The 27,434-nt window shown below is 42.8% G+C and overlaps 1 protein-coding gene and 1 long non-coding RNA gene across 2 annotated transcripts in view; one reads left to right on the forward strand and one right to left on the reverse strand.

The window, feature by feature from the left end:
* The window catches only part of copa (COPI coat complex subunit alpha), a 124,139-nt gene that overhangs the window by 74,240 nt on the left and 22,465 nt on the right, over window positions 1–27,434 (forward strand). The gene's annotated exons all lie outside the window — the stretch shown is intronic.
* Window positions 484–9,169, reverse strand: LOC128525442 (uncharacterized). Its single transcript, XR_008360760.1, has 2 exons — window positions 9,031–9,169; window positions 484–977 (listed from the first exon to the last, which is right to left on the reverse strand). It is a non-coding gene; the product is annotated as an uncharacterized LOC128525442 (long non-coding RNA).

Consider the following 27,434-nt stretch of genomic DNA (forward strand, 5'->3'; position numbering starts at 1 on the left):
AGCCTGCAACTTGATAAAAATAGCTAGTCTGTTGCTCATACACCCTAAAAAAATGCTGGGTTAAAAACAACCCAATCTGGGTTGTTTTTAACCCAGCTGCTGGGTAACTATTGGACTAACTAAATGCTGGGTTAATTTAATGGGTTATGCTGGGTCAAAATGGGTTATTTTTTTTAACCCAGCAAAATGGGTTAAATATTCAACCCAAATGCTGGGTCATATTTAACTATAATGCTGGGTAATACTACCACATAAATTGGTTAAATGTTCTACCCAGATGTTGGTTCATTTTAACTGGAATGTTGAGTTAATTCTACCTCACAAATAGGTTATTTTTATTTTCATGTTTTACAGTAAATCTGTAAAAAAAAAAAAACTACCCACTTCTATTAAACTGTTAAGTTACTTTGATATATTGGTTTATTACACAAAAAAACTTAAAAGTTTTGCAAACCATACATATATGCAATAAACAACATCCTATTAAATGTTCATAGAAAAAACGTTTATTTTTCAAAAGCACAAGAACAGATAATCAACAGCGACATCATTACTATACTATTACTCACAAGGGCAGAATGGAGTAATAACACAAATAGGCTGAGGCAGCTTCTACAGAGCAGGATCTCTCTGTGACATTAGATATCTTTTCTGCAGAACAAAACTATTCAGCCCTGGTCTCATTTTTACATACAAACACTGTCTTTGACTTTTCAAGTAGGCCTCGCTATTTCATAGCAACATTACAAAAAGTCCTATACAGGAGCACACTACTTTAAATAGTTAATGTCAAAAATATAAAATGCCTTGAAGCACACATCAACCGCCCCAAGTAGTGTGCATTGCTCCAGAGCCTGTCCCACCAGAATGACGAATGCCTGAGAGCAGCGCTGGTCATCATCTCCCAACGTCAGGATGTAGGGGTACGGCCTTGACACTTCAGCCTGCTGGAGGTATTCCACCATGTTGGTGCCAACCTTAGAAAGAAATGAAAGAAAGTTAAGATTTGTTAAATAACAAAGATTAAACTGAATAAGACTATCAATTTAATGTGTAATAGGATTTATACTAAATTAAAAAATGACAGAGCTAGGGTATAGGTAACCTAAAACAAAAACATGGAGACAGCTACTACCAAAAATAAAATAAGCAAAATAAGCATGGCTTTTGGGATAAAGCTCATATATATATATGAGCTTTATCAGACTAGTTGGTCTTGTGGTCTGCGTTGACTTTAAGCTAATTACTGAGGAGATGCATTGTCATAGCTGGGGTCATACTGGCACATTATAATCACCCAAATATTAATACTTCCATCTAGTAGTTATCTGTACAGCTGACTGATAGTTAATTTAGTCTGAGTCACAAGCAACTTTGGTTAAAGAGGGCTACCTGGTTATCTTACATGCAGCAGTCATATTTGCATACTACTTGCCAAAGGGGGAAAGGTGTAAAATATTGTTATAACTCAGGAGAAACGCGGGCAACTTTTGACCGCGGAGTAAATTACTAGCTAGTGAAAAACGGGAGGGTTATCAGGTGTGTATATTTGTGAGAGTCAGTGTTTTGTAACACTCCAGCATTTTATTGTCTCAAACAGTAAGATTAATAAAGTTCTAATGTTAATGTGCTTGCTAATGATAACAACCTAAATAAATGCTAGCGTCATGCTAATACTACAGTTAACAGTTGGCGTCACCCTGCAAACATTCTACAGAGAAAGATAAAAAGCTCAGACATCTTATCTGTTTCCTTCATACACAGGTGGGGTTCTTTGGCTAACTATAGCAGCTACTGTCAGCTAAATTATCTTACCTCAGACCAGCCTGAAAGTTTAAGTGTAACCTTAACACGGTAACAGTAATAAATCTTCCATATTGTGCTGTCTTTTGAATTAATTGTTGATTCTTTTATTTTAAAATGGAGGACTTTTATTTTGAATGCGCCAGTTACTTCCGGGTTTTAATAAGGAGAAAATAGTTGCGTTAAAACTGTTGGCACAAACTTTCCTCCGGTTCAATCCCTCAGAAAGCAATGGCTCTAAGTTTATTGTTTGAATAATTTGTATTATATATATATATATATATATATATATCATAGTAATGTTAATTTAACTTGTGGTTAATCATATAAAGATCGCCATTTTGTGTTATTTTTAGTTATATAGCGGCTAAAGCTGGCGTGTTAATTTTTGCATTACTGTGCATCTTTACGGCACATGCCTATTTTAAGTAATATAAAACTGTTAAAAGATTTATAATTTGTATTTTATGTGGTCTGTAAATGTGTACATTTATTTGTTTTTGTACAGTTTCACTCCTGTTTACTGGGTCAAATTTGAGGAATTAAAAGGAGCAGATGCTGCTCATTAGTGGACTCAAACGGAGTTTAGCTTGCTGTTATTCCACGTCAACACTTGAGAAGTAATACACGTAAGAGGGACAGTACAGTGAAAAGCCATGAATCAGAGGGAAACGAATTTTCATAAGGAAGGGGAAAATATCAGCCAAAACATGCAATTACAGACCAATGCACAGAGAGACGAAGCACAATCAGTGACCAGCTCCAAATGTTCCGTAACTAGTGCTGCAGCAAAAGCTAGGGCTGTGGCAGAAGCTGCTCGTGCCAAAGTTGCCTTTGCTAAAAAAGAGCTTGAAATCAAAAAACAAAAGGCTAAACTTGACTTGGAGATGGCAGCATTAGAAGCTGATCTAGAGGCTTTGGAAATAGAAAAAGAGGCAGCTGCAGCAATAGCTGAAGCTGAAGTTTTAGAAGCTGCTGCTGCCAAAGAATGCTTTGATGCCCAAAGTATTAAAAGTAGCATTGCAGCACAAGTCACAATGCAACGAACGGAGGAATATTTACAGAACCAGGCTGAAGTCAACACAAATTATACCAACCTCACTACTTCTTCTCTGCACAGTTTATCATCTCACCGTATGAATGAACACTCATTAGTGGAACAGTTTAAGGATGCCGTATATGATTGTGATCAATGTGTACCATCAATACTGAAGCAGAATCAGGAAGGCAAGTTTTTACCATTAATAAAGTCAGCTAATAGCCTGCCTCAGATCCCACACTCTACCCCATACACATGTAAAAAGGCTTCACCTGAGCTAAATATCTCTCCACCTTCACCATCTAGACACCCAGATTATTCTAGTTGTCATCCTCAACTAAGTGGACAAAGTCAAGATGTAAATATGTTAACCTTTGCTAAATTTCTGGCTCGTAAAGAGCTTATTACTACCGGGCTTACTAAATTTGATGATCAGCCAGAGAACTTTAGAGCATGGCAAAGTTCATTCCTCAGCACCATTCAGGGCTTGGACCTGACCGCCAACGAGCAGCTAGATCTCATGGCAAAATGGCTTGGAAATGAATCAGTGGAACACATCAAGAGAATTAAATCTGCCTATGTTTCAAACCCTCCTGCTGCTCTTCACTTGGCATGGACGAGACTTCAAGAGTGTTATGCGACCCCGGAAGCTATAGAGAGTGCTTTGTTCAGAAGGCTTGACTGCTTTCCACGCTTGTCTCGGAGAGAAAATATAAAGCTCAGAGAGCTTGGAGATCTCCTCATGGAGCTGCTTTCAACTAAAGAAGACGGCTACTTACCTGGTCTGGCGTACCTAGACACATCACGAGGGATAAATCCCATAGTCGAGAAACTGCCTCCAGGTCTTCAGGAGAGGTGGCTCTCCATTGGCTCACAGTATAAAGAGCAACATGGGGTGAGTTTTCCTCCTTTCTAATTTTTTGTCGATTTTGTTTGTACTCAAGCACGTGCAAGAAATGATCCTGGCTTTATCCGGTCACACAAAACTAGTACTCATAATAGAAATTACAGGCCCTTGATGAAGCAAGATGGCCATAGAATTCCTATATCAGTACACAAGACAAACGTGTCGTCATCAGTAGATTCAGCTTACGAAACAAAAAAAGACATTGATCTAAGCAAGCACTGCCCACTCCACGATAGACCTCATCCACTTTCAAAATGCAAAGCCTTCAGAGTGAAACATTTTGCAGAGCGCAAAAAAAATTCTAAGGGAGTTAAAAAGATGTTTTAGATGTTGCTCTCCTTCTCATTCAGCTAAAGAATGTCAAGTGGACTTAAAATGCACCAAATGCGAAAGTGAGAGACATTGCACAGCTATGCACGCAGAGTTTTCACCACAGTCTGTTTCTCATGAACAAGAACAAAACACAGAACAGCGAGAGGGAACTGCTGAGATCACCTCACATTGCACCAGAGTCTGTGGGGAAGAGCTCTCATCTCGATCCTGTGCAAAGATATGCCTGGCACAGGTTTATCCCCAAGGCCAGCGAGAACGCTCTGTTAAAATGTATGTTATTCTTGACAACCAGAGCAACCACTCCCTGGCTAGATCAGAATTTTTCCAGATTTTTGGAATTGAAGGTGAGCAGTCAACATATCTAATGAGAACTTGCTGGTGCTGGTGTAACAGAGATGAGTGGGATGAAAGCAGTTGGCTTCCAAATTGAGCCAGTGAATGGTGGAGAAGTTTTGGATATTCCCCCACTTATTGAATGTGATGAAATAATGAATAACAGATCAGAGATCCCTTCGCCAGAAGTTGCCCGTTCACACGCTCATTTAAAAGCTGTGGCACCACACATCCCAGAGATAGATTCTAGTGCTCAGATTTTAATCTTGCTGGGGCGAGACATAATCAGAGTGCACAAAGTCAGACAACAAATTAACGGACCCCACAATGCACCATTCGCTCAACGATTAGATCTTGGATGGGTTATTGTGGGTAAAGTTTGCATCAATAAAACTCACAAACCAACTGTGAATATCTTTAAGACAAATGTCCTTCATAGCGGCCGTCCATCTTTTCTTGTTCCTTGCCAAAATCAAGTAAGAGTGAAAGAGAAAGCAAGTTATGGTGGGGAGTTTTATCCTGGTACGTCTTTTCCTTATGTCTCCAGGGACACAGTTAGTACTACATCAGCAGTAGACACATTTGCATATGATGTGTTTGCAAAAACCAAACATGACAATAAATGTGCCATGTCTTTTGAGGATGAGGTCTTTCTCAAACTGATGAATAAAGAGTTCATGCAAGACGAAAACAAGAGCTGGGTTGCCCCTTTACCTTTCAGGGAACCTGGACTACCTCTTTCCAACAATCGAGAGCAAGCCTTTAAACGCCTTGTTTCTTTGCGGCACACACTAAACAAACGGCCAGAAATGAAGGAGCAATTTGCAGCTTTCATGCAGAAGCTATTTGAGAACAAACATGCTGAGGAAGCACTCCCAGTCCAGGAAAATAAGCAATGCTGGTATTTACCAATTTTTGGAGCGTACCACCCACAAAAACCAGGCCAGATACGCGTCGTGTTTGATTCAAGTGCTCAACATTGTGGAATTTCTCTCAACAGTGTCTTACTGTCAGGTCCTGACATGAATAACTCACTGCTTGGAGTGTTGATAAGGTTCAGGAAAGAACTTTTTGCAATAACTGCTGACATTGAGCAAATGTTCTATGGTTTTTTGGTTAGAGAAGACCATAGAGACTAACTGAGATTTCTTTGGCATAAGGATCATGACTTTACCAAAGAAGTGAAAGATTATCGCATGCGAGTGCATGTTTTTGGGAATAGTCCTTCCTCAGCAGTGGCTACATATGGGCTACGACGAGCTGCCCAAGAAGGCGAACAAGAGTATGGGTCTGACACACGTCATTTTGTCGAGAGACATTTTTATGTTGATGATGGGCTTATATCACTACCTAGTGAATCTGACGCAGTGGATCTGCTCAAACGCACTCAGGCATCACTCCAAAAATCAAACCCGAAATTGCATAAAATTGCCTCAAACAGCATAAATGTGATGCAAGCCTTCCCGTCTGAAGACCGGGCCACAGGCCTGAAAGATTTAGGCCTTGAAAATGGAGCCCTGCCCATGCAAAGAAGCCTTGGATTGTGTTGGGTTATATATTCTGACACTTTTACCTTTAAAGTTGCAGTCGATGATAAACCGTTCACACGTCGCGGGGTGCTTTCCACTGTCAATAGTCTTTTTGACCCCTTGGGTTTTGCAGCACCTGTCACGATCCAAGGCCGAGCACTACTGAGAGAGCTGTCTACTGATGTTTCTGATTGGGACACTCCATTGCCTCAAAACAAAAAAGAAAGGTGGGAGACATGGAAGAATTCCCTCCAAGATCTGACTAATCTCCGTGTTCCACGTTCATACACATTACAGTCACTCTCTAAAGCCGAATACACGGAGTTGTGCCTCTTTTCAGATGCTTCCAACTGGGCAATCGGTGCTGTAGCATACATACGACTTATTGGTGACAACTCGTGCCAAGTTGGATTTGTGCTGGGAAAATCAAAGCTAGCCCCTCAACCTGAACCCACAATACCTCGTCTTGAATTATGTGCAGCTGTGCTTGCAGTAGAAATTGCGGACCTGATTCTTGATGAATTGGACTTTAAGCCAGATGCAGTTAAATTTTATTGTGACAGCAAAGTTGTCCTTGGTTATATATGCAGTGAGTCCAAACGATTCTATGTGTATGTGCACAACCGAGTGCATCGGATTCGACAGACAACTTCTCCGCAACAGTGGCACTATGTGCCTACACACCAGAACCCAGCGGATCTGGCAACAAGGTCAGTTTCTTCATCACAAATCAGCAGATCCATGTGGTACAGAGGGCCAGAGTTTCTTTATCACACTGTTCATCCGGAGAGCCACGAGCCTTTTGAATTGATCAACCCAGAGCGGGATGTGGAAGTTAGGCAACAGGTAACTACACTTGCCACTCATACCAAAGAAAGACATCTAGCCTCAGAGCGATTCCAGCGTTTCTCATCATGGAGTTCCCTGCTGGGTGCAGTTGTATTTTTGATCCATCAGGCTCGCTCTCAAAAGGCTGGCTATACAGGGTCAGCAAACCCAGGAAAAAGATGGCATCAGTGCAACAAACCTCGCTCTCCTGAAGAACGTGAAGCAGCCAAAAGGGTCATAATGGCATCTGTACAGAAGGATGCATTTTTAGAGGAATATAGTGCCTTACAGGAGGGTGGAGAGATCTCTACAACAAGCTTACTTCTCAACCTAGACCCGTTCATGCATGAAGGCCTCGTGAGAGTTGGTGGTCGTCTTAAGCATGCTTCTCTTCAGAATGAGGTAAAAAATCCAATCATCCTTCCAAAACACAGTCATATCACCAAATTATTGGTGAATCACTACCACGCACAGGTAAAGCACCAAGGGCGACATTTTACAGAAGGAGCTGTCAGAGCAGCAGGTCTGTGGATCATTTCTGGTAAGAGAGTAATTAATTCTGTTCTGCACCACTGCATAACATGCCGTAAGCTTCGAGGGAAATTGGAGATGCAGAAAATGGCAGATCTCCCCCCTGAGCGCTTGAGTACCTCCCCTCCTTTCACATATGTGGGTTTAGATGTTTTCGGCCCTTGGACAGTAGTAACCAGGCACATGAGAGGAGGAGCAGCTCAAGACAAGCGTTGGGCTATTCTTTTCACTTGTATGAGTACCAGGGCAGTAAATATAGAGGTAATTGCTTCTATGGACACTGATAGTTGCATTAATGCTCTTCGGAGGTTTTTTGCAATAAGAGGACCAGCAAAGCAGTTAAGATCCGATAGAGGAACGAATTTTGTTGGGGCCAGTGTGGAACTAGGCATGGGATCTGATTCCAAAGAGCAGTTAAGGATCTTAAAGTATCTACACGAGAACGGATGCACGTGGGAATTCAATCCTCCCCACGCATCGCACATGGGTGGCGCATGGGAGCGCATGATTGGCGTAACAAGAAAGATTCTTGACTCTTAACTTCTGCAGTCCAAACATGCTCATCTGACTCACGATATACTTTGTACACTGATGGCAGAAGTTTCCGGTATTATCAATGCAAGGCCGTTAGTCCCTGTTTCATCGGATCCTACTTCGCCCTTCCTTCTAACTCCTGCAATGCTGCTCACTCAGAAACCTGCCATGTCTGCTCCACCTGGAGACTTCACAGAGAAGCATCTCTATAAGCGACAGTGGAGACAGGTACAAAGTATAGCAGATGAGTTCTGGAACCGGTGGAGGAGTGAGTACCTTCACACTCTCCAACCCAGGAGAAAGTGGCAAAAGTCGCAAAAGAACCTGAAAGAGGGTGATATTGTGCTATTGAAAAACAGTCAGCTACCTCGAAATGAGTGGCCCATGGGGATGGTCATTTCCACCTTTCCTAGTTCTCAAGTTCAAGTACTCAGGCCACTGTTAAAAATTATATCAGGCCGATCTCTGATGTTGTTTTTCTATTTTCGGAGGAGGACTAAAGTGTAGTGGGGGGAAGTTTTATTGAGTTTATAGTGGCATTTATCCAATGCCAGGTGGGGAGTGTGCTGTCGTTTGAATTAATTGTTGATTCTTTTATTTTAAAATGGAGGACTTTTATTTTTAATGCGCCAGTTACTTCCGGGTTTTAATAAGGAGAAAATAGTTGCGTTAAAACTGTTGGCACAAACTTTCCTCCGGTTCAATCCCTCAGTAAGCAATGGCTGTAAGTTTATTGTTTGAATAATTTGTATTATATATATATATATATATATATATATCACAGTAATGTTAATTTAACTTGTGGTTAATCATATAAAGATCGCCATTTTGTGTTATTTTTAGTTATATAGCGGCTAAAGCTGGCGTGTTAATTTTTGCATTACTGTGCATCTTTACGGCACATGCCTATTTTAAGTAATATAAAACTGTTAAAAGATTTATAATTTGTATTTTATGTGGTCTGTAAATGTGTACATTTATTTGTATTTGTACAGTTTCACTCCTGTTTACTGGGTCAAATTTGAGGAATTAAAAGGAGCAGATGCTGCTCATTTCTAGACTCAAACGGAGTTTAGCTTGCTGTTATTCCACGTCAACACTTAAGAAGTAATACACGTAGGAGGGACAGTACACATATAGTAATAATTTTTCAGTCATATGTGACTTAGGTGAGTGAACATGTGTATACAGACCTTGTATTTAACGTCATTTTCCCTTAAATGAACCGTCATCAGCGGTGTGGGAGCTCAAGAGAGACACGAAGCTCTGACTGACAGCCGCTGAATCCACCGGTGAACTTTGGGGGAGGAGCCACCAAACTTCAACCCAGCAGCTGGGTTACACAAAAACTAAAACTATAAACTCTCTGTAAATAACCCAGCGTTTTTTAGAGTGTAGTAAATATTAATGTCAGTGAATGTCACACACCCACTTCCTGATCTGTCAGGCCACAGATTCTTCTTCTTCTTTTTTTTTTCAAAGACAAATGCTATTATTTGTACAGAGACTGTATTTTTACATTTTTAAACCCTCCCCAACCAACCCCGAACATACTGCCTAATATTAATGATGACATTGATTAAATATAACAAAGATGGATATGCAATAGTTGAATAACAATAAATAAATAAATAAATAAATAAATATAAATAATTACAAATGGAAAAAGTTAAAATAAAATAAATAAATGAATAGATACATGAATAGATAAATTAAACTGGATACCATAATCAGGAATATTACAATGTCAAGGAAGTACCTTTATGGCAGTAAAATATGATAATAAGGGTTGCCAGACATAAGAGAATTTATGGGAACCTCTGATTGAATATTTAATCTTTTCTAGATGTAGGTATAACATCAGATCCCAAAGCCATTGTAATACTTTAGGTGGATTTGTAGATTTCCAATGTAATAAAATTTGTCTGCGAGCCAATAAGGATGCAAAGGCAATGATATTTAGTTGTCTTTTAGTCAAATTTGATTCATCACCTGGAACACCAAATATTGCAAATTCTGCACATGGCTTTAGTGGTGCTTTTTACACTTTGGAAAGTGTATCAAATATAGTTGACCAGTAAGCAGTAAGTGTGGGGCATGCCCAAAACATGTGAGTCAAGTCTGCTTCACCTGTATGACACCTAATACAGGTCTTGTCAAAAGCAGGATTAAAGGAGGCAATCCGTGTTCTGCTTAAGTGCATACGGTGCAATACCTTAAACTGTATTAAACTCAGTCGGGCACAAGTAGTACTACTGTTCAATCTATAGAGGGCATTCCTCCAAAATTCCTCTGAAAATTGCATACTGAGCTCGCTCTCCCACCTGCTTCTGATCTTGTCTGTTCTTGCATTTTTTAAGACATTAGAATTGTATATATTGTTGAAACAAAGCCTTGTAGATGGGAGGGTACTTCTTACAGAGAGTCCACAAGAGACCTTGAAGGGATGTTTGGAAAAGATGAGCTTTGGGCAATAACGAAATGACGTATCTAAAAATAACGAAAAAAAAGGTCAACTGAATTAAGAGTAAATTTGGAAAGCAAATCATTAAAACTTGCAAAAATACCATCAATATAAAGATCACTGAACCGAGAAATTCCCTTATCTTGCCACTGTTTGAAAGCAGAGTCTAGTTTTGCTGGGAGGAAAGCATGATTATTTCATATTGGACTCTGAAACAAAAGTGCTTGTCTTAACTTCAAATGCTGACGTAGTTGAGTCCATATTTTAAGAATGAAATGAACAATTGGATTTGATGTATATTTAACTATTTTAATAGGTAAGCTACATGTTACAAGAGCTTGTAAAGAGGTTGCTGTGCAAGATTTAGATTCTGTTTTAAGCCAATCAGTGCCCCCTGATGAGTGCACCCAGTAAATTATCTTTTGGACATTGGATGCCCAATAATAGTATAAGAAGTTAGGAAGAGCTAAACCTCCGTCAATTCTATTTTTCTGAAGAAACTCTTTACTAATTATTGGGATTTTCCCATCCCAGATAAAATTGGAGATATGTTTATCCAATGTATTGAAAAAAGCTTTAGATAGAAAGATAGGGAGGCACTGAAATAAATATAAGAATCTTGGAAGAACTGTCATCTTAACACAGTTCACTCTGCCAACCAAAGATAGGTGGAGAGGCCTCCACTTCTGAAGATATTGATTATATATATTTTCATATAGTCCTTTGAAGTTCTGAGTGATATTGATGCCTAGATATTTAAACTTAGATCTTGTGCTGGGTGCATGGAGTCAGGCATATGTCTGGCGAGTGAGTTAACAGGCATACATTCACTTTTGGAGATATTCAGCTTATAGCCAGAAAAGGTCCCAAAATTGTGAAAAACTTCGATAATTTCATTGATGCATGATAAAGGATCTGAAATGTAAAGAAGCAGGTCATCAGCATATAATGAGAGCTTAAGTTCAACACCCCACCTAACTATGCCATGGAAAGAGGATATAGATTTTAATGCTAGCGATAATCGCTTAATTGCAATTGTAAACAAAAGGGGACTTAAAGGGCACCCTTGCCGAGTGCCCTTTGACAAAGGAATTTTTTTTATCTACATTTATTCGTAACTACTGAAGCAACTAGAGAAGTATAAAGCAGACGAACCCACTTTATAAATTCAGGGCCGAAGCCAAACCTATCCATAGGTAATCCCACTCTACCCGATCAAATGCCTTTTCGGCATCTAATGATGCTACAATTTACATTTACATTTAGGCATTTGGCAGGTTAACTGAGATGATATTAACTAAAGGAGACTCCAATCGAATTGCCAATAATTTAGCTAAAATTTTGATATCCGCGTTTAACAGAGAAATTGGTCGATATGAGCTGCATTTTGTTGGATCTTTTTGGGGCTTCAGTAAAAGAGTAATCAGTGCTTCACTGAGGGACTTTGTCAAAGTTCCTTGAGATGAAGAATGTTCAAACATACTAAGAAGGAGTGGGGATAATTTAATGGAAAACTTCTTATAGAATTCAATCGGGAAGCCATCGGGCCCCGGAGTCATGCCAGTCTGCAGAGCTGATATGGCCTCAGATATTTCTTGCAACTAAAGAGGATGATCTAAGTCTTTTTTATGATCCAAAGAGAAAGTGGGGACATTTATTTTGTCAAAGAACTCTACCAGTTTAGATCAATCCTTAGATGTTTCTGATGTATAAAGGTTAGAATAAAAGTTCATAAAAATATTATTAATTGTGAGGGGATCAATTGTTAAGTCCCCTGCATCACTCTCAATTTCGGAGACATGTTTTGCTGATGACCTGGATTTAAGCTGATGGGCTAAGAATCGGCTAGCCTTATCACCATGTTCATAAAAAAAACCTCGTGACCGAAGAATAAGCCGTTCTGCTTGATTTGATGAGATTAAATTATATTGAGTCTGAAGATCAATCCTTTCCTTATAGAGTTCTGGTGTAGGGGAGGTAGAGTATTGACTATCGATTTTGGATATTGCATCAATTAAATGATGCCTTTTCCTTTCCCTCTCTCCATTAATAAAAGCAGTATATGATATAATGTCTCCTCTAAGCACCACTTTTAGAGTCTCCCAAAGGTGAGAAGGGGAGACATGCTCCGTTTAATTAAATTCTAAAAAATTGTCAATTGAGGAAGACACATGTTTGCAAAATGATTCATCAGACAACAGAGATGAATTTAATTGCCATTTATAACTTGTAAAATTAGATGGAAAGGAGAGACCATGGTAAACAAACCATAGCACCTCGCTCAGTCATTGAGTCGCCGATGCCACGTCGGAATTCTCCAACAAACCGTGAGTACTCACCTTCTTGGTTTAATCTCCTGATCGAGTGTGTATTTATAGGACGCGGGTCTTTCCCTTACTCCCCATTCGTGAGAGTCCTTAGACTAAATAGCATGATTATCCTGCCTACTCGTGTTCTTCCGCGTTTGGGTTTACCATTCACGCAACAAAGGGCTAACCGCTAAAGCTACGTCTTCTGGTCACTCCATTCTTGACAGAATGACTGAACCAACCGCGGTGAACCCAGCGGATTACGCGCACCTATGCGATGTGGTAGATCAGCACGCCAAGCTCATCAACACGCTAACCGGGGAGATCGCTAATCTGCGCCGGAATCTCCAAGACGTCGCGGCCTTACTGCGGCGCCGCACCAACCTCCCCCCCTCCTTCTGATGTATTTCTGGCGCTTCCAGATAAGTGGGATGGCACGGACGGGAAGTGTAATGTGTTTTTAACAGCGCTTGATCTGGTGTTTGAGTTTAATGCCACCAGGTACTCCACCGATCGGCTACGCATCGCGCTTCTGGTCTCGTTGCTATCCGGGCAGGCAGCTAAGTGGGCCACGGCAGTTCTCCGGGCGGATACAGACACCGCACACTCATATAATGAGTTCACCCGCCAACTCCGACTTACTTTCGAACACCCAGCGGGCGAGGTGGAGACCGACACCAAGCTCTATCATCTGCGGCAGGGAGGATTGTCCGTGAGCTGGTACGCAGCTGAATTCCGGACCCTCGCTGTGCAGACCGACTGGGGAGATGCCGCGCTCAGGACATCTTTCTACGAGGGACTGGCTCCGCGCATAAAAGACGAGCTCGCCGGGCGAGAGCTTCCTGCCACCCTGGAGGGGATGATCCAGCTCACCCTTCGTATCGATCAGCGCATCCTCTCTCGCCCGAAGCCAGCCCCAAGGACCCTGCCGCCAGCACCCACCTTCTCCTACACCGCACCACGACCACCTACTGCTCTCACCGCTCCAACTACTGGATCTGTCGGATCACCACCTCCTGCCGTGGTTGACACCGGAGCCGGGGAACCCATGCAACTAGGACGCGCCTTCCTGACCGTGGCGGAACGCGAACGACGGTACAAAGAGGGGTTATGTGCCTATTGTGGGTCAGCGGCACATCACCGGGCGATCTGTCCAATTCGTCCGGGAAACGCCCAGCCCCGGTGAGTGCGAAGAGAGACTCACCGGGCCCTCTCCACCTCTCCACCACGACCAACGGCACCATCTCACGTCTCACGGTTCAGGTAACTCTCCAATTAGGCCACAAACGAGTTCGAAGTACTGCGTTCATCGATTCCGGTGCCGCTGGTAACTTCATTGACTCAACTTATGCCAAAGAATTGGGGATGAAGATCAAGGCGTTATCCCAGCCGGTTCAAATCACTTCAGTTGATGGTCGGCCCCTCTTATCCAGTCCTATCACCCACCAGACCCAACCCATCACATTTATCATCGACCAACACCAGGAACAGCTTCAACTTCACCTCACCTCCATCTCATCTCCTCCCATCATCCTCGGATACCCGTGGCTGCTGCAGCATGACCCCCTCATCTCCTGGAACCAGAACCGTATCCTCCAGTGGGGACCGACCTGCACTGAACTTTGCCTACAGGCCCCGGCTGGGACGTGTTCCACGGAGTCCAAGGCCCCCGATGTCGACATAAACGCCATTCCGCCCGCCTATCGTGACCTGGCTCGAGTCTTTTGTAAAAGAAGAGCCACCCACCTTCCACCTCATCGTCCCTACGATCTGGCCATAGAGCTCCAGCCGGGTTCCGTTCCCCCCCGTGGCCACCTCTACTCCCTGTCAGCTACCGAGACACAGGCGATGAAAGAGTACATAACCAACGCTCTTCGACATGGAACGATCCGGCCCTCCTCGTCACCAGCAGCCGCAGGCTTTTTCTTTGTGAAAAAGAAAGGGGGGAACTTCGCCCGTGTGTCGACTATCGGGGGTTAAATAAAATAACCATCAAGAACCGACACCCGTTGCCGCTCACCAACTCAGCCCTGGACGCCCTCTCTGGTGCCACCGTGTTCACTAAGTTGGACCTCTGGAGCGCCTACAACTTGGTGCGCATCAGAGAGGGCGATGAGTGGAAGACGGCCTTCATCACCCCCACAGGACATTATGAAAGCCATGTCATCCCATTTGGATTATGTAATGCACCCTCGGCCTTCCAGCAATTCATCAACGATGTCCTGAGAGACATGTTGGGCCGATGGGTGTTCGTTTACCTGGACGACATTCTTATCTACTCCCGCACCATCACCGAACACACCCAACATATCCGGGCTGTTCTAAAGAGATTGCTCGCTCACCAACTGCACTGTAAGTTGGAAAAATGTGCTTTTCACCAGCACTCCACCACGTTCCTGGGTTTTGTCATCTCGCCCCAGGGTGTGGCCATGGACCCGCAGAAGCTAGAGGCTGTGCGTCATTGGCCCCTACCCAGGACGCTCAAACAGCTTCAACGGTTTCTCGGGTTTGCGAACTTCTATCGTCGCTTCATCCGGGGCTACAGTACAGTTTCAGCACCACTGACCAATCTGACCAGGCCCGCAACTTACCCCTTCCAACTCACTCCGGCCGCCATCTCGGCATTCAGGGAACTCTGCAATCGCTTCACCACCGCACCTATCCTTCTTCACCCAGATGCCAACGAACCGTTCGTTGTGGAGGTGGACGCGTCAGATGTGGGCGCCGGCGCTGTTCTCTCTCAGCGAGGTCCAGACCAGAAGCTACACTCATGTGGCTTCTTCTCCAAGAAGTTTAATCCCACTCAGCAGCGATACGGGGTAGGGGACCGCGAGCTGTTAGGCATAAAGTGGGCCTTGGAGGAATGGCGTCACTGGCTCCAGGGCACCAGTGAGCCATTCATCGTCTGGACGGATCACCAGAACCTCCTCACCATCCGGAACCTCAAGCAACTCAATCCCCGACAGGCACGGTGGGCATTATTCTTCGAACAGTTCAACTTTCATCTATCATACTGCCCGGGATCGAAGAACACCAAGGCGGACACCCTATTGCGACAACAGGAGGAAGACGTCCCCCGGGCGGACCCCGTGCCTGTCCTACCCACTTCACGCATCGTGGCACCTCTCCAGTGGGATCTCGAGACAAGGGTTCGCCAGGCTCAGGCTGCGGAGGCCGGGCCGGCAGGGGCGCCGCCTGGACGACTCTTCGTGCCCCATCCACTAAGAGCTGAGGTCCTTCAGTGGGGTCACTCATCGCCCGTGGCCGGACACCCGGGAAATCAAAGAACCTTACAATTCGTGAAACGGGCGTTCTGGTGGCCCTCCATGAAGAAGGACATCGAGGAGTTCGTTCAGGTGTGCCCGGTGTGCGCCAGGGTTAAGGATACCAACCGACCAACCTCCGGAGAGCTCCAACCTCTTCCCGTTCCTCGACGGCCCTGGACGCACATCGCCTTAAATTTCATCACAGGCCTGCCGGTTTCCGAAGGGAAGAACACCATCCTCACGATCGTCGACCGGTTCTCCAAGGCAGCTCACCTGGTGGCCCTCACCGGACTCCCATTAGCTAAGGTTACCGCAGAGCTGATATTGGAACACGTAGTCCGCCTGCATGGGTTCCCCAAAGACACTGTCTCGGACAGAGGGCCCCAGTTCACCGCCCCGTTCTGAAAGGCCTTCTGCCGTCTGATCAACTCCACCACTAGTCTGTCCTCCGGATACCACCCCCAGACTAATGGTCAGACGGAACGGACCAACCAACAACTGGAGCGCTACCTGAGATGCTTCGTGTCCGATCACCAGCGCTCCTGGGCCCGCTACCTCACATGGGCTGAGCTGTCTCACAACCTCCACGTCTCCTCGGCCACCAACTTGAGCCCATTTGAAATATGCTATGGTTTCCAACCTACGATGTTCACCCATCAGGAACCGGAGGTTGACGTACCCTCGGCCCAACAGTTGGTCCAGCGGTGTCGACGGCTATGGAGGCAAGCCAACCGGGCCATCCAACGTACCAACGCCAGCTACATCACCCAACACCGCCGTCGACACCCTCCGGGACGATTGTTCAAAGTAGGTGACAAGGTCTGGCTCTTAACCAAGAACCTCCATCTCCACACAGAATCCCGGAAACTTTCACCAAGGTTCATCGGCCCGTACCGCATCAATCTACAGATCAACCCTGTCACCTACCGGCTCCAGCTGCCTGCGGCGCTCTGGATCCATCCAGTATTCCATATTTCGCAACTGAAACCCTTCACCACTTCTCCCATGGTTCCACCCACCCCCCCTGCTCCTCCTCCCCGAATCATTGACGGCGGTCCCGCCTACACCTTGATCCGTCTGGAGCCGGTCCTGGACAGGGGGGTACTGTCATGCACACTCGAAACGCGACCGGCACTGGGACCCGGAAGTTAAGCGGTCGCGAACCAGGAAGTATAAAAGAGGTAAACAAACCATAGCACCTCGCTCAGTCATTGAGTCGCCGATGCCACGTCGGAATACTCCAACAAACCGTGAGTACTCACCTTCTTGGTTTAATCTCCTGATCGAGTGTTTATTTGTAGGACGCGGGTTAGATTTTGTCTTTTCCTTACTTCCCATTCGTGAGAGTCCTTAGACTAAATAGCGTGATTATCCTGCCTACTCGTGTTCTTCCGCGTTTGGGTTTACCATTCATGCAACAAAGGGCTAACCGCTAAAGCTACGTCTTCTGGTCACTCCAGGTTAGTTCTTGACAATAAAAAAAATAATCAATTCTAGAATAACAGTGATGTACATGAGAAAAATAAGAAAAGGCCTTACTGTGCGGGTTAAAGAATCGCCAGGGGTCTACGCAGCCTGTCTGGCTCAAAAATGCTGAAATATCGCATGCCATTTTAGAAGGAACTTGTGGTTTTGGATTTGAGCGATCCAAATTTGGGTTCATTACACAGTTAAAGTCACCGCCTAAAATCAGATAATATGAATTAAAGCTGGGTAAAGACGCAATCAGTTTTTTTAATAAAATTTTTATCATCCCAATTGGGGCCATAAATGTTCACCAGCAAGACCTGGGTTTGAAACAGCCTACCTGTCACCATAATATAACGACCCTGAAGATCAGCAATAACATTAGAAGCAGAAAACTGAATTTTTTTATGTATTAATATTGTCGTTCCTCTTGCCTTTGCATTAAATTTAGAATAATAAATGTGCCCAACCCATGGTTTCTTCAATCTAAGATGGTCTAAATTAAGTAAATGTGTCTCTTGAAGGAAGATTATATCGGAATTAAGACGTTTAAGATGAGAAAAAAATTCTGGACCTTTTTATAGGACCATTAAGACCTTTAACATTCCATGATGTAAACCTAACAAATGACTTTCCTGTCATTCCTCTGCTTGATACATCAGACATAGTACAGCATAGAAGGATGAACACCGCACCTGTGGCATAGATAAACCTGGTATCCAGCTAAGTTTTTCAATATCTCTGGCAATGAATGAAAACAGCCCAAAAACAAATTGAGTATTTAGAAAAAATAAAAGTAATAAAAATAAAAGTAAAAAAAATTTAGTCACTGAGGCAGTAAACCACGCCATTAACATTACAACACCCTTTCCTATGTTTACCTCCCCAAATGAGGTAAGCTGCAGGACTCCACTAACCCTGTTGCACTCCCAGCTACCCATTACCTACTCAACTGCTGAGCTCCCGACACCCTATCTCTTACACATCACAGCAAGTTGTAAATACTGCATTCAGACAGGCATTCATCAAAACAGAATAGAATAATACGAATAAGAATAATAAAACTGAAATCTGGAGGGTTAATTATGGTCCATCTTCCAGTGCTTTATTACAGTACCTTTCCAAGGACGTAAGTCGTCATGACGACTAGTCCATCCGCTGGTATTTTGACAGTACCCTCTCAAACAAAAATGTGAATCGTCGCAGTAGAAGAAATAAGAAAATACAAAATAAGAACAGTTCTTGTAATGGATGTGTGTACACCTTTAAATTTGTCGATAGAGCATCGTTTTGATGTTCTTGAAGGTAGCGCGCTTCTTGGAGAGTGCCGCACTTAGGTCAGGGTAGAATCTGAGCGTTTTCCCTCGATACTGCAGTTCGTGTTGCCTGGCCCAGCGCAGAGCTCGTTCCTTCTCCTGGTATTGATGAAAACAAACAATAATGGGTCTTGGAGGTTGACCATCCCTGGGTTTAGTTGCCAATGCACGATGCGCTCTTTCCAGCTCTGGCGGTTTCTCAAACCCCTGAAACCCCATGACGTCTTTTGACCATGTCCGTTCCAATTTCGTTGTCTTCGGGAACATTTATGATCCGGAGATTCGCCCTACGTGAACGATTTTTGAGGTCGTCCAGACGGTCTAACAGTGCTTCGTTGGTAGCTTTTAATGCAGCAATGTCTGCGTCCGCTTTACTAAGAGCTTCGAAGTTTTCCCCGGCCGTTGTTTCCACGGTTGCGACACGTTTACCAAACGCATCCACAGTCTCCTGAAACGATTATATGGAAAGCTGTATTGGTGCAAGGGAAGTCTTGATTAGCACACTCATATCTTCTTTAAGATGTTTTCGTTGTTTTTCCAGCTCCGTAGTCAGCATATTTAAAGAGAATTCCTCGTTAGCCACTAAAGCAGCCGTCGCCATTTTAGCTAGCTTGCTACTTATCGAAGTTCTCTTTGGATCTTAATCAGCTGTTTTCGTTTTATAGTGAGGCATTTTTGACGCCAAACCTGTATCGCCGTTCACTACTGCTTGCTTGATCTGTTATCAGTAACAATTACTATTGTTTAAGTTTAAGTTGTCGGGAGACTCACACGCAACCCGTCCGCTCTCTACATCGCTCAAACCGGAAGTCAGGCCACAGATTCTTCTCCACATCACACCTGAGCGAATCTTCAGGATTGTCTAAGCTTTACCTGAGATCAGCTCATCAGTTCAGGACACATTTACAGGAAACAAATGTAAAAAGAATGTCTCGAAAAATATACTGGACAGATTATGAGAACTGGTTCAACCATTTTGTGTGTAATGACGTATTCAGTAAACTAATGCATTGATGTTTTGGGGGTTAGACTGGTTAACAGAAAAGGAAAATAATACATTTTAATTAACATGACATAAACAAGTTATGCTGTAGGAAACAGCAGACAGTTTAGAATCCTGTGCATGGATGTACAAGGTCAGACGCAACTTGTTCCATAGCCTGAGAAGTTGTTTTAATGTTGTTTACTCTATGATGTGAAGTTTGTACAAGTTGTTTTGAGGATTTCTGAGAACATAACCATAAAAGAAAAGGTCTCTGTTAATAATAAAGGGTGGGGGAGGGGCTGGGAGTGATGAATTTGCCAGCAGTACTGCATAAAACTGGCTTTAGTGCAGTGCATGTAAACTAGCACTATTCCTCATGGATTTAGAAGGCACCAATTGGTACATAAATTTGTTAATCCTCCTTTTCCTAAACTGACCTCCTCTTCTTAAATCAGGACCTCCAGGTAGATATCTTGAGAATGAAACCAGAGGGGGTGCAATCCAGTGTCTTCTTGTGCCAGTCCCAAGTCTGGATAAATGCAAAGGGTTGTGTCAGGAAGGGCATCTGACATAAAATATTTGCCAAATCAATGATGCGAATCAAAAATATAATTTCCATACCGGACCGGTCATGGCCCGGGTTAACAACGACCGCCACTGGTGCTGCTGACCTACAGGGTGCCGGTGAAAATTGGGCTACTGTTGGTCGGAGAAGGAGAGAAGGAAGGCGTGTTCGAAAGCAGAGAGAGAAGAGGAAAGACAAAAGTTTAGGAGTGACAGTAGGGACTTTGAATGTTGGGACCATGACAGGGAAGGGAAAAGAGTTGGTTGATATGATGCAGAGAAGGAAGGTGGATATACTGTGTGTCCAGGAGACCAGGTGGAAAGGTAGCAGGGCTAGAACCTTAAGATCAGGGTTCAAATTGTTTTACCATGGTGTAGATAGGAAAAGAAATGGAGTAGGAGTTATTCTAAAAGAGAAGTTTGTAAGGAATGTTCTAGAGCTGAAGAGAGTATCAGATAGGGTGATGAGTTTGAAGCTGGAAATTTATGGTGTGATGTTCAATGTTGTTAGTGGTTATGCTCCACAGATTGTGTGTTAGAAGAGAAGGAAAAATTCTGGAGTGAGTTAGATGAAGTGATGCAGAGCATCCCCAAAGGTAAGAGAGTGTTGATTGGTGCAGGCTTCAATGGACATGTTGGGGAAGGGAACAGAGGTGATGAAAATGTGATGGGCAGGTTTGGTCTTCAGGACAGGAATGTAGAAGGACAGATGGTGGTAGACTTTGCAAAGAGGATGGAATTGGCAGTAGTAAATACTTTCTTCCAGAAAGCCAGGAACATAGGGTGACATATAAAGGTGTAGGCAGACACACTTAGGTGGACTACATCTTGTGTCGATGTTGTAATTTGAAAGAGATCAGTGACTGCAAAGTGTTGGTAGGGGAGAGTGTAGCCAGAATGGTGGTGTGTAAAATAACCCTGGTGGTGAGGAAGGTGAAAAGGACAAAGGCAGAGCAGAGGATAAAGTGGTGGAAGCTAAGAAAGGAAGAATGTTGTGTAGTCTTTAGAGAGGAGTTGAGACAGGCTATGGGTGGTCAGGAGGTGCTTTCAGGTGACTGGACAACTACAGCTAAGGTGATTAGGGAGACAGGTAGGAGGGTATTTGGTGTATCATCAGGTAAGGGAAAAGGAGACAAGGAGACTTGGTGATGAAATGATGAAGTCCAGGAGTGTATACAGGAAAAGAGGCTATCTAAGAAAAAGTGAGACACTGAGAGGACTGAAGAGAGTAGACAGGAGTACAGGGAGATGCAGCGTAAGGTGAAGGTAGAGGGGGCAAAGGCCAAACAAAGAGCATATGAGGACTTGTATGCTAGATTGGACAGTAAGGAGGGAGAGGAGGATCTGTACAGGTTGGCTCAGGCAGAGAGATAGAGATGGGAAAGATGTGCAGCAGGTTAGAGTAATTAAAGATAGAGATGGAAATGTAATGACAGATGCCAGGAGGGTAATGGGAAGATGGAAGAAGTACTTTAAAGAGTTGATGAATAGGGAAAACGAAATAGAACACTTTCTAGTTTGTTTAACAAGATCTTGGAGAGTTTGAGGATTCCAGAGGATTGGAGGAGAAGTGTATTGGTGCCGATTTTTAAGAACAAGGGAGATGTGCAAAGCTGTGGCAATTGAGCCATACAATGTGACTCAGTTGGAGTAAATCAGTGTGTAGTAGGACCCACTCATAAAGCAGGTCACACTTTAGATTTAATAATATTCTTCGGATTAAGTATAAGAAATGTATTCACAGCCCCACTGTCTGAAGTTATATTAGATCACTATCTTGTCTCAATTAAAGTGTGTCATAGTAATAATGTACACACAGCGCACATTTACTTACTAAAGTTACCAGCTTACTAAAGTTGAGCAATTTGTGCAGGACATAAGAAATTGGATGCTATTAACTTCCTTCTGCTTAATCCAGATAAGACAGAAGTTCTAGTCATAGGACCACAAGCAGCTAGGAGTAAGATTCTAGATCACACAGTAACTTTAAATGGCCTTTCTGTTCCATCAAGTGCAGCAGTAAAAGACCTCAGTGTGATTATAGATTCCAGCCTTTCATTCAAAGCTCATGTAGATAATATTACCAGGATAGCATTCTTTCACCTCAGAAATATTGCCAAGATAAGAAATATATTGTTGCTAAATGATGCAGAAAAACTAGTTCATGCTTTTATCACCTCTAGGTTGGACTATTGTAATGCCCTACTGTCTGGTTGTTCAACTAGGTGCATAAACAAGCTTTAGCTAGTTCAGAATGCAGAAGAAGAAGAGTTCTTACTAGAAACAGAATATACGAGCACATCACACCTATCTTATCTTCACTGCATTGGCTTTCTGTAAAATTTTGCATTGATTTTAAAATACTACTCTTGACATATAAAGCATTAAATGGTCTCGCGCCACAGTACCTGAGCGAACTGCTAGTGTCTTACGATCCGCCACGCCTACTTCGATCAAAGGATGCAGGCTGCTTGTCAGTACCGCGTATTATGAAAACTACAGCAGGGGGCAGAGCTTTTTCTTACAAAGTCCCAAAATTATGGAATAGTCTTTCAAATAGTGTTTGGGACACAGACACAGTCTCAGTGTTTAAGTCCAGGCTAAAAACCTATTTATTTAATCAAGCATTTTTATAAATAGATTAGCCTTAGGTAAAGGAGCAGATCTGGGGGACTCATGGACGTAGAGTATTATGGTGAACTTGTATGTTTGGATGCTGTCTTCCCCACTCTCATTGATCACTCAGGTTTGTTGACGATGAGGTGATTGGTTGCTTTACATCTCAGTTCCCCCTCATGTCTGTGTTTCCTTCTGGCTCCTCCCTTTTAGTTATGATGTCATAGTTAGTCCTGCCAGAGTCTCTGCTTGCACTTTACACTAAATATACATTCACATTATTCATCATGTGACTGTGACCAGACCTAACTGTTCTGTTCTGTAACTCTCCTCTTCTGCCCTCTCTCCCGCTCTTTCTTTCCCTCTCTCTGTCGAGCTACACATGTCGTTCCTGAGCTGCCAGTGATCCAGACTCCCTCTGCCCTCCGGACCTGTCTGACCCATCCTGGTGCCCCGTTTCTGGTTGGAGATCTCGTCACATGGATGCTCCGTGTGTCTCTTTGTGATGCGTCTGGTGTTTGGGGATGATTCTCTCTACCTAGAAGACGGTTCTGGCCTCGACTGGTGTTGGCAGCTGTTTCTCTGAGGACTTGACTGTTTGATAGTTCAGAACTGGAACTTTATACAAGTCTACCTGGGTCTTCAATAACTAACTGGACTCCATATTAACATCAATTAACATCAACTGTTATGCTGAACTGCCTGCCACCTAACACACAGTATGAGTGCAGATCAATCCCTGCTTTCTGTTTCACCCAGATAAGGATGGGTTCCCTGTTGAGTCTGGTTCCTCTCAAGTTTTTTTCCTATTACCATCTCAGGGAGTTTTTCCTTGAAACTGTCGCCCTCGGCTTGCTCACCAGGGACTATCTGACCATTTAGATTCATACACCTTTAAATTTCATACAAGCTTAAATAATTATTTTGATTGTGTTTTGGGACAATGCCAATTGTTAACAGTGCTATACAAATAAAATTGAATTAAATTGAATTAATGTAAAGTATCCGGAATTACCACCTGATACGTTTAAGGTTTACCTGGGGCCACACACACTGTACAACAAAATACTCCCTCCTGTAATACCATACGTGGAACTTGCCACTTAAAATTCCTTAATTTACCCGTAACATGTCTAAGGTTAGTTCTTTCTTGTTTTTCAACCCAACTATAGACCTGTGAAGGGAGAAGATCTGTTTTTTGATAATAGGCAGTGTCCTTTCCTTCATCTCCCAGACTCAGGGCCTGTCCACACAGAAACGCGTTTTGCTGTATACGTATACATTTTTTATCGTATTGGCGTTTCGTCCACACGGATCTGGCGTTTTAGGAGACTGAAACCGCTATTTTTTTAAACCGGGTCCCAAAGTGGATAAATCTGAAAATGACACCCTTGCGTCTTCGTGTGTACGGCCAATCCGTATATTTTGTGAAACGATGATGTCATCACATCACGTGTCGGCTGCGTCACACGTAACAGCAACAACAATAATGGCGGACTACATGATTGTGTTCGTATTGCTACAAAGCCTACTAGCCTTATTACAGCAAAATCTATTGCTTCTATGCAACTGTTATGAGCAACAAGCGATAATGGACAACACAATCTTGGTTCGTATACAGTGCGCAAGGTTATGCGCATGCTCAAAGTCTTCTTCTCCGTGTATAGTGTATCTCTATGGCAGAATTACAGCGCCCCATACTGGTCTGGCATATATACTACACCGTTTTCAGTGTTTTCGTGTGTACGCAGATATTTCTTGAGACGACGCCGTGTTCACGACAAAAAATGATCGGATAGGGAACGCACCGGCTCAAAAGTAATATTATTGGTTTCACACTGGGTTAAACCAATTTCTGAGACCACCTCAGGATGCCTCCTAAATAAAATAAAATTTTTATTTGTCACATACACAGTCATACACAGTACAATATGCAGTGAAATGCTTATACGACTGCTTGTAACCTTTAAAATATAAATTATCAATAGACATAAAAATAAATTAGGGAATGGAAATAAAAAATAAAATATAGAGAACCAGCCGCCTGAAAGATCGCAGACAAATCATCTTTTTGACTCGATACTCTCTGTGTTAGGGATTTCGGTGTTGCAGAAGGAACTAGGGATTTGAGACATGGCATCAGCATTCGATTGCCTCTTTCCATCTTTGTGAATGATCACCCCGTTCATAGAGGTCCAGCTCCATAGCCCACTGACCTCTACATCCCATGGGATTAACATCAAGGTCATCAACATTAATTTTCTCAATCCGACTAGAGGTTTGTGATCTGTGACAATTGTAAAAGAGCAGTTGCTTAAATGGTGACAAAAATGCCTAAAGGACTATCGCCCAGAGTTCTTTGTCAAATGTGGACTGTTTTCGTTCAGTAGAAGTATGTACGTGACTAGCGTATGCAACAACCCACTCTTTGCCCTTTTTGAATTTGAGACAGAACCATACCAATAGCTTTGTAAGATGCATCTGTACTCAGTGTAAATGGCTGTTTAAAGTTAGGGAATGCCATGACTGTTAGAGCATCTTGAAAAGCTTGAAAGGCATAATCTCAAGCAAACCACTTATAATAACTGCATAGGCCCAAAAATGCCCATACCTCAGTAGGTGATTTAGGAATTGGCCAATGTTTTACTTTCAGACTTTGAGCTGTAATTCTTTGTTTGCACATTTGCATATAGTAGTTTTTAGGGTAATTAAAAAAAAATGTAAATCTGTCATATCTGAGCTAGTCAGCTAATTAGGTCTCTTAGTTAGCTAGCTGGTTCCGGTAGAGTTGTGTTGTTAATTTATGTTGTTACATGTACACATGCTTGTACAAGTCAAGTCAAGTCAAGTCAAGTCAGGTCAAGTAGGCTTTTATTGTCATTCCAACAGTATACAATTCAGTACACAATAAAACGAAACAACATTCCTCCAGGACCAAGGTGCTACATACATGCAACAACATAAATTAACAAGACATGTAATTACAGGTGATCCTTAAAATCCTTTACCATACAGATAATGTCAGCTAAATAAATGACACATTTCGTCCAATGCAACCCTCTAAGGACTAATTACATCAGTCTTTGGAATGTGGGTGGACTATTCTTCAGGCCCATAGACATGACCTTAAATGATACGGTCCATCTCCAGTGTTAAGTGCAGTCTTTTTTCTGTCCTCTGGGTCTAGTTCTACCTGCCAATAACCAGAAGGCACATCTATGGTAAAAAAAAAAATACTAAGATAGCATCAAGCATCAAGCATCAAGACTATCATCCACCCTAGGTAATGAATGTGCATCACTGATGGTCACAGAGTTCAATTTGCAATAATCAATACAAAAACAGTAAGTATTGTCTTTTTTCCTCACCATTAACACCTGGCTTGACCAGGGACTATCACTAACATCTAGTATATCCCATGCTTCGAGCATTTTGACCTGATGGTGAATGTCTACCTTAAGAGCAGGAGAAGTTCTGTATGCTCATTGGAAAATGGGAGTGTCATCTAAAGTCCTGATTTTGTGAGTGACTAAACCAGTTCTACCATAATCCTGAACATGCTGACTGAAAACATCAGAGAACAATGTTAGTAAATCTATTTGACTCTTTTGCTGTGCCACAGATAGCTCTGTGTTAATTAGATCTGGCAGTATACAGTAGGTGATTTAAGCACTGACATTTGACTGAAACGAAAAACATTTTGAGCAGTAACATTATTTACATAAAAACATTCTAATCATTCTTGGAAATTGAATGAAAAGTACCAATCGAATGCTACAGTGCAAGTAAATGTCCAAAAGATTAACCATTTTAAGAAAAATAGAACCTTTATCCATTTTTTCACAGTCCATGCAAATCTCACCTTTGTGTCTTCATGATAGTAAGGCTTAAACACATCTGTATAGCCACTCGGCTGCAAACCTGCATGGTGTGGCACCAGTTTTGCAGAGATAAAAGCCTTTGACAGAGCAGGATCAATTGTAGTGGTTGACACAGTAACATCCACAAGTTTAAGGTTATATTGGTTTACACTTGCAAATGGAGTCTTCCCCTAGCTGAAAAGATTGTGCATGTTAACCACAAAACGTCCCAGCAAAGTATAACCACTTTTGAGTAATTGCTGATAACTTGAAATGAATGTGACACTGTATATTTTCCCAAAGTGACATTTTCCAACAAAGTACTCACTGAATCTAAAGTGTCATCAGAAATAGATGTTTCAACAAGGGTCTTTGACGTGAAGTGGGAGTAGACATTTTAAAATCTTTACTTATAAGAGGAACATCAGCACCAGTTGTCACAGGATGTCTGTGTAGGGCAGGCTTGAAGGACTCAAAAGCAGACACAACAAACTAAACTTGGTTTTAGTAATTTTAATGAAAGACGTGAAGGATAGGAAAATAAGGAGAAGCTTACACAGCAAACCAGTAATTGGGGTGCTGTCTGTGGTGGGCCGTGGCATGGATTGGCAGTGGCTGTAGACAGGGGTTAAGGGACGAGTGATGCAGAGCACGCACAGTGGCCAGCAGAGTGAGCACGGCTGTGTGGGGAGATCAAAGCTGCAGCACGCATGAAGTGTCCACGCGCAGAGTGAACAGCCACTGTGTGAG

The sequence above is a fragment of the Clarias gariepinus genome, chromosome 1 (assembly GCF_024256425.1).
Source record: "Clarias gariepinus isolate MV-2021 ecotype Netherlands chromosome 1, CGAR_prim_01v2, whole genome shotgun sequence".
Classification (NCBI taxonomy): domain Eukaryota; kingdom Metazoa; phylum Chordata; class Actinopteri; order Siluriformes; family Clariidae; genus Clarias; species Clarias gariepinus.